This window comes from Eretmochelys imbricata, chromosome 14, assembly GCF_965152235.1.
Source record: "Eretmochelys imbricata isolate rEreImb1 chromosome 14, rEreImb1.hap1, whole genome shotgun sequence".
NCBI lineage: Eukaryota > Metazoa > Chordata > Testudines > Cheloniidae > Eretmochelys > Eretmochelys imbricata.
The window spans coordinates 53,523,015-53,529,666 of record NC_135585.1 but is presented as its reverse complement, the minus strand read 5'-3'; the positions used below and the strand labels follow the sequence as shown (position 1 = coordinate 53,529,666).

The 6,652-nt window shown below is 54.2% G+C and overlaps 1 long non-coding RNA gene across 1 annotated transcript; it reads left to right on the top strand.

Annotated features, from left to right (window-relative positions):
• Window positions 1–2,844: 2,844 nt before the first annotated feature.
• On the top strand, window positions 2,845–6,652 carry LOC144273963 (uncharacterized). The gene is made up of 2 exons (XR_013347831.1): window positions 2,845–3,384; window positions 6,242–6,652. It is a non-coding gene; the product is annotated as an uncharacterized LOC144273963 (long non-coding RNA).

The following is a 6,652-nucleotide window of genomic DNA, read 5'->3' as shown; positions in this document are numbered from 1 at the left end:
AATTTTCCTTTACAACAACACAGGCTCCGGTTGACTCTGGCCATTAATCAGCAATTGGAGGGAGAACAAGGGACTCTAAAATTTAGACAATCCAAAGGGAAATGAGGGACATGAAGGTACTCCCCCTTTTCAAGGCCCAGCTAGTTGCCATTTATCCACATGCCTTGCCCTTCACTCAAGCCAGGAACTGAAGGCTGCAATCTCATCAGGCCAAACTTCTGGTAATCAGGCCATTTGCTGTCTTTTATGCAAACAGCACGTTAATCAGCAAGTGCATTGCAGCATTTGCATGAAGCCTCCAGCTTTCTGGACCAGCGTCAGCTGTTAAAAGGCATAAACTCCTTGTCCTGTGTGAGCTGCTGTCCTGGAAGCTACATCTGAGCCAATTTCAGGCTGCAAATTCAGATAGAGTTCATGGGAAATCAGCCAGCAGAAGATATGACGCAATGCGGCCTCAGCTGGGAAGGGAGCAGTAGTCCTTTGATAGCTGCTTCTGCCCTTCAGCTGAGTAGATTGTTGAGTTCAGCTGCCAAAAGAAAAACAGCAAGGGTTAGAAAGCAGAATGGCAGGATCAAAGCCCTTGGCATCAGCCATGGGTCCACTAACTGGAGATGGGGAGAAATGACCTCCCTGTCCCTTCCCCCGACCCACACACCCACTGGAAGGGAATATAGGAACAGCATGATCTAGTGGGTAGGGGCATTGGCATGGGCCTCAAGAAGCTGTAGGTTCTAGTCCTGACTCCTGTCTAAGGCCTACCCATTCTTTCCCCTGTTTCACAGCACCATCAGAAAGAAAATCCAGTAGCTAGAGCATGGGACTGGTAATCAAGTCACATATGTTCCATTCCCAGCTCTAATGGGATGCTGCCATGGTGTGTGACCTTGGGCATGGTGCTTTGGGCCTCTGTTTCCCCTCCTGATCAGTACCTGTCTTGACTATTTCAATGGTAAGCTTTTGGGGCAAGGACTGTCTCTTGCCGCGTGTTTGTGCAGCTCCCGGCACAACGGGGCCCTGATCTCAGCTGGGGCAGGGACTGTCTCTTGCTGTGTGTTTGTGCAGTGCCCGGCACAATGGGGCCTGGATCTCAGCTGGGGCTTCCATGTGCTACCGTAATACACATAATAATGGAGCCATCTGTATTGTGCATTGATCTCTGGAAGATCAATTTGAAACAGAGAAAGTTTCTGTTGCCCGTCAGCAATGTGGACACAGGGGGCCTTGACTGACTAAAAAATTAATTTTAAAAATATTTGCTACTTTGAAACCAGAAAATGTTCAATAAAATCCCGATGGAAATCATTCAAAACAACCCGAAAATGATGAAAGGCTGAAAAATTGCCCTTTTAAAGCTCTTATTTGGCACAGGCTGATACGCAGTGGAAAGCCGATAGCCTCAACGCAGGCTCAGCCCTGGATCGGGTCTGACTTTGTCGCTGATGTTTTCCCACAAGCAGAATCGTTCCGGGTGAAGGGGTCTCACAGATGCTGCCTCTGGGATGAGAACCTGCCCAAGGATGGGAGGCAGGGAGAAGTGAATGGGAGAGAGCTCCTATCTAGGGCTTTTCAGCTGTAGATCGCAAGGCACTTTACAGGAGGCCAGTATCATTATCTCCCTTTGTCAGATGGGGAAACTGAGGCACGAGGTGGGGACATTGACTTGCCCAAGGTCACCCAGCAGACCCATGAGAGAGCTGGGAATAGAGCCCAGGTCTCCGGATCCAAAGGCTCGTGGTATTGGAGCTCACTGGAAGCACGTGCTGCCCTCCCGCTCAGCTGCTGGGGGGAGGGGCTATGACAGGAGTGGGCGTGGCCAGAGCACTCTGCACTCCAGGCTGTGAAGTTGCTATAAGTTACAGCACCCCCGAGGCTGCTCTAACTTATCCTGGGATATGCACCAGCCCCCAGAGCAACCCGGAACCTGAGAGGTGCAATGGCAGCTTGCATCTCTCTTATTCATAGATAGCCAGAGGCCGGTTTGGTCCCTTTCACAAACCAGGGCCACCCTAACTTGTACCCCTTCCGGGCCATCACTAGGGAGAAGCAAAATCACCATAGCCCCTCCCATTTCCAGCCTTCTCTGCTCCAGCCACCCATCCCTGCTGTACCCCATGGCCATGCCCCCTGCTAGCCCTACCCTCCTCCAGTCCCTAACCCTGCTCCCCAAAATACCCCATAGCTATGCCCTTGCCTCTTCCACCCTCCCCCACTCCCTGTGCTGGGGATTCCTCAGGGTCTGGGCTTACTAGTGGACCAGTACAGCTGATGCCTAGGTGTTGCAGAGCAACAGGGAGCCCATCCCTCCATAAGGATGGGAGCCAGTCTATATCCCACAGCAGAAGCCCCCCACGCCAGCTGCTGGCTGAGAGATGCAGAATCTGGGACTCATTGCTGCAGACACCCGGGGGGGGATAGAATCTGCAGGGGGCGAGGATGTTGCATGCTCCTGTGATGCAGAGCAGTGTTACTCAAGGACCGGTCCGTGGACCGGTTAGGGTGACCACCTGTCCCGATTTTATAGGGACAGTCCCTATTTTGGGGTCTTTTTCTTATATAGGCTCCTATTACCCCCCACCCGTTGTCCTGATTTTGCACACTTGCTGTCTGGTCACCCTAGGACCGGTGCCGGTCCCTGAGATCTCCCTGACACGGTTTAGGAAGGCAGTGAGCCGGTGCCTGGTATCAGGAACACTGAGGGAGCGTCCCTTTCAGAACAGGGCTTGCGGGGAGGGGGTGGGAGGGGCTGTGGTGACACATGGCACCAGCCATTGGGCCTCTGCAAACACGCCACTGGCTGAGTCAGCAGCTGGAGAGGCAAAGGTAAAAAAAAATTGGCTAGCCGAGACTCACACCCTTCTGCATCTCTAAGGGGATGGTGCTCTCTCTACACCTCCAAACGGGGCAAGCTGGGGCTTTTACACTTTGATCTGGCGAAGAGGAGTCTCAGCCGGTTTATTTTCTAGCATGGAGAGGATTATCGGGGAATTGCTGCTCCGCCAGCCAGGTGAGTATTTACACCAGCGATGAGCCAGACCCCCAGCTGGTGTAGACAGACTTAAGTGGAGCTACACCTGATTGACACAGCAGCTGGGGATCTGCACCTATTGACTCTCATGGAGCTGGGGATATGGAATTTTTATTTTTATTATGTCACTGAAAATGCTGGTTGGTCGTGTCGATGAAGAGGACAATGGGAGGGGGGAAATGTACGGTAAACCCACCCTGATTGCTACATCTCGGATTCTGGACCCAATGGGAAGCGCAGAGCGGGAAGGAGGTCAGGGTGGTACCTCTGCCTGGAATTGGCACCGCGAGTCTGACACAGTGACATCCATCCGGCGAAGCACTGAGGATGCTGGGACCAGGCTGCAGGGAGCCATGGAGGTAACAACCATCTCCTTCCTTTTTGCACCCCACTTTCTCGATTTACCATTCCTCTTAGGGGCCCCATTTCAAACCCCCTCCTGGGGTCAGGAAGGGTGGCCTTGCAGTGAGGGCACTGGCCTGGGGACCTGGGTTCAAATACCACTTGTGCCAGCAACTCCCTGGGTGACCTTGGGCAAAGTCACTTCAACTCTGCATGGCCCAGGTCTTCCCCCACCCTGCTAGGAAATAATCCTGCCTCTGTTTGTGCTAGGGTGACCAGATGTCCCACTTTTATAGGGACAGTCCTGATATTTGGGGCTTTGTCTTATAAAGGCGCCTATTACCCCCCAACCCCCGTCCGGATTTTTCACACTTGCTGTCTGGTCACCCTAATCTATGCCTCAGTCCTCCAAGCAATTATGCCCTTTACACTAGCTGGGGATCAGGGCTCATAGTAGTAAAGGCAATCACGTATGTCAGGGGCCTTAGCCTGTAAACTCTTCAGGTCCATCTATACAAACCCTTGTCCAATGGGGCCCCAGCCCTACCGGCAATGTCATAATATAAATAATAATTAATGGGCAACTGCACGGCTGCTCCGTCACCTTGGCACTGAAAGGGTTACATTTCTGGCCTGCCCTCCAAGAAGTTTTCTCCTTTAAATCCCGCCTCCTGCTGCATTAGGGGAACCAAATGTCTCAAGCCAAAAGAGGATCAAGTTACACGGGGGGAGGGGGGGGGGTCCTAGCAGGGGCCTGGCTAGGGTAGGGGTTTCTGAGGTTCTGGTGCCGCAGTGTGGACATTTGGGGTCACTGATGGAAGAGGCTTTTCTAAACCGTGCACCAAAGGGCCCTGATCTCAGCTGGGGCTTCTAAACTCCGGTCTTATTGGGATCCAGGAAGTGCTAAAGGATCCACACACACACACACACCCCACAGCCTAAGAGGGGGGTCCACAGGACCTGGAAAACCAAATAATTACGGGGGACAACTAATGAAGAACAGGGACGGGAGTGCGGTCAAAGGGTCAAACGAAGGGAACCGGATGGGGACACCGAGCAGAGGACCCCGGACAGCACCCACTGCTCCTCGAAGGTGTCAAGGGAGTCAGCGGACGCCGCCCAGAGGAACTCTACCCGGAGGCGTGAACGGACGGAGGGTCGGAAATAGGCCCCACAGTCACAGGAGACTCCATCAGCCAAACTCCTCACCCCGGTTTCATAGATGGCCACTTTAGCCAGGGCCAGGAGGAGGTTGACCAGGAGGTCCCGTGTGTTAGGCAGATAATAATGCCCTGTATTGCTAAACCGATGGCCTGTTTCTGTGGGGAGTTTGTCTCCTAGCCGGCGCAGAGAAGCCTACGTTCATCACAATGTGCACCAAAAGGCAAATTAAAGGAAAAGCTAGGGTAATGAGCAAATCCACTTCACGAGGAGTTTCCTGATGTAGGAGGACAGACCCAGCCTCTTAGTCAAATCAAGCTTTGGCCGTAGTGGCAATTAGGGTGACCAGACGTCTCGATAACATCGGGACTGTCCCGATATTTAGTTGTTTGTCCCGCGTCCCGACCGATGTACGCTCGGGACGCCATTTGTCCCGATGTTTTGGCTCAGGGCTGGAGGAGGACACTGGCGAGCGCTCACCTGGGGTCCCGGCGGTGCTCATTTGGGGCGGCTCCCAGGAAACAGCGGGCAGCAGGACTGCAGCCCCTAGGCAGTGGGGCGGCCAGGGGGGTCTCTGAGTGATGCACTTACTACAAGCACTGGCTCCGTCGTGGGCCAGCCAATGGGAACTGTGGAAGCAGACAGGGCACAGGACCCCCCCGCCCCCGGCTGCCCCTGCCCCTGGGGTGCTGCGTGCTACTCACGCCCCCAAGTAAGTCCCGCCCTCACAGCTTCCAGCCAATGGGCCACCCCACTGGCCACCGCTGACCAGAGGAGCCAGAGGAACCTGTCAGGTGCTTCCCAGTGGGTGGGAACCATCCCCCAGGTAAGCGGCGGGGCTGTGGGCAGGAGCTGGGACCCTGTGCTTGTGGCGGGGGACGGGGCCATGCCCCCCCACCCCCAACCCTGCATCAGGGCTGGAGCGGGGGCTGTGAGCCCCCGACCCGTGGTGGGGCTGCACCCGGAGCCGGGGCCCTGCACCACCAACCTGTGGCTTCCTCAGGCTTTGTATCCCCCTCCCCCCATGGCTCCAGTGGAATGGGGGGTATGAGCCTGTGCCTGCCCCCCCCACTCCCCCCCCCACCACCACGTGTCCCGATATTTTGTTCTTGTCATCTCATCACCCTAGTGGCAACTCTGCTGATCCTCCAGAAACGCTTCCCCCTTTTTCATGCTGACCCCTGGGCCGGCAGACTGAGTCTGTGCTGGGCACAGATGGACTGAACTTGCCAACAAGTTGGCACCGTCCACACAGAATTCTGACCATTAGCAGGAACCAGAGGAGCATGGCAGATTCAAGCTCGATGCTCTTCGCATACTAGTGTAACTCCGCTTACTGCAGTGGGATTGCTCCTGATTTACCTTAGTGTAAACGAATGGAAAACCAGCCCCATCAGTCCCTCACTAGAAAATGCCCTGCCCCTTCCCGTCCCTTCCCCCCAGGCCTGCACCATTCTATCCCTTTGATATTCCCCTTTGGCTTGTTCCATCGCTGGCAGGAAAGAGATTAGGCTCCAGAGGGAAATCCGGAGCCCTTGTGTTTATATAGGACCAGATTATCAGCTATTGCAGATCAGCGCTCTATGGTGGAGCGACACCAGCCGAGCATCTGACCCGCCGTAGCTCTCTTCCACCATTTTTCCGTTGCTGCGTTTTTGAATGCCTCTCACTCTGTGGCTATATATGGACATTACATTCTGTTTTCTGTTTCAGCTTGGCGATAAGAGAAGGGGAAGGAAATTGCTCTCTGCCTGGGGCGGCTTTGGGGTGCTACACAGAGAACTCCAGATCTGCAGCTAACCTTGCAAAGAGGAAGCAGAGTGAGAAGCTTTCAAAGAAATCAACAATGCAAGAGCCTGGGTTCAATCCCGTCTTGTCATCCTGCAAGCAATGCAAAAATGTTCCCTACAGTTGATTCTCCAGGGCTTCGCCCCGTCCCATTTAAGCCATTCCACTAATGGGGTTCCCGTTGCTTCCCCGGGGGAGAATGTGCCATAGCCTGATGGAAATTGTCTCTTTTGCTCCATCTCACCCCTCCAAGTACTCCCACCCCTTGAATCTTGTCGCTTGTTCCCATGACTCCAGTACACGCTGTTCACAGAAGTTACACATGTTTTCCTCTCA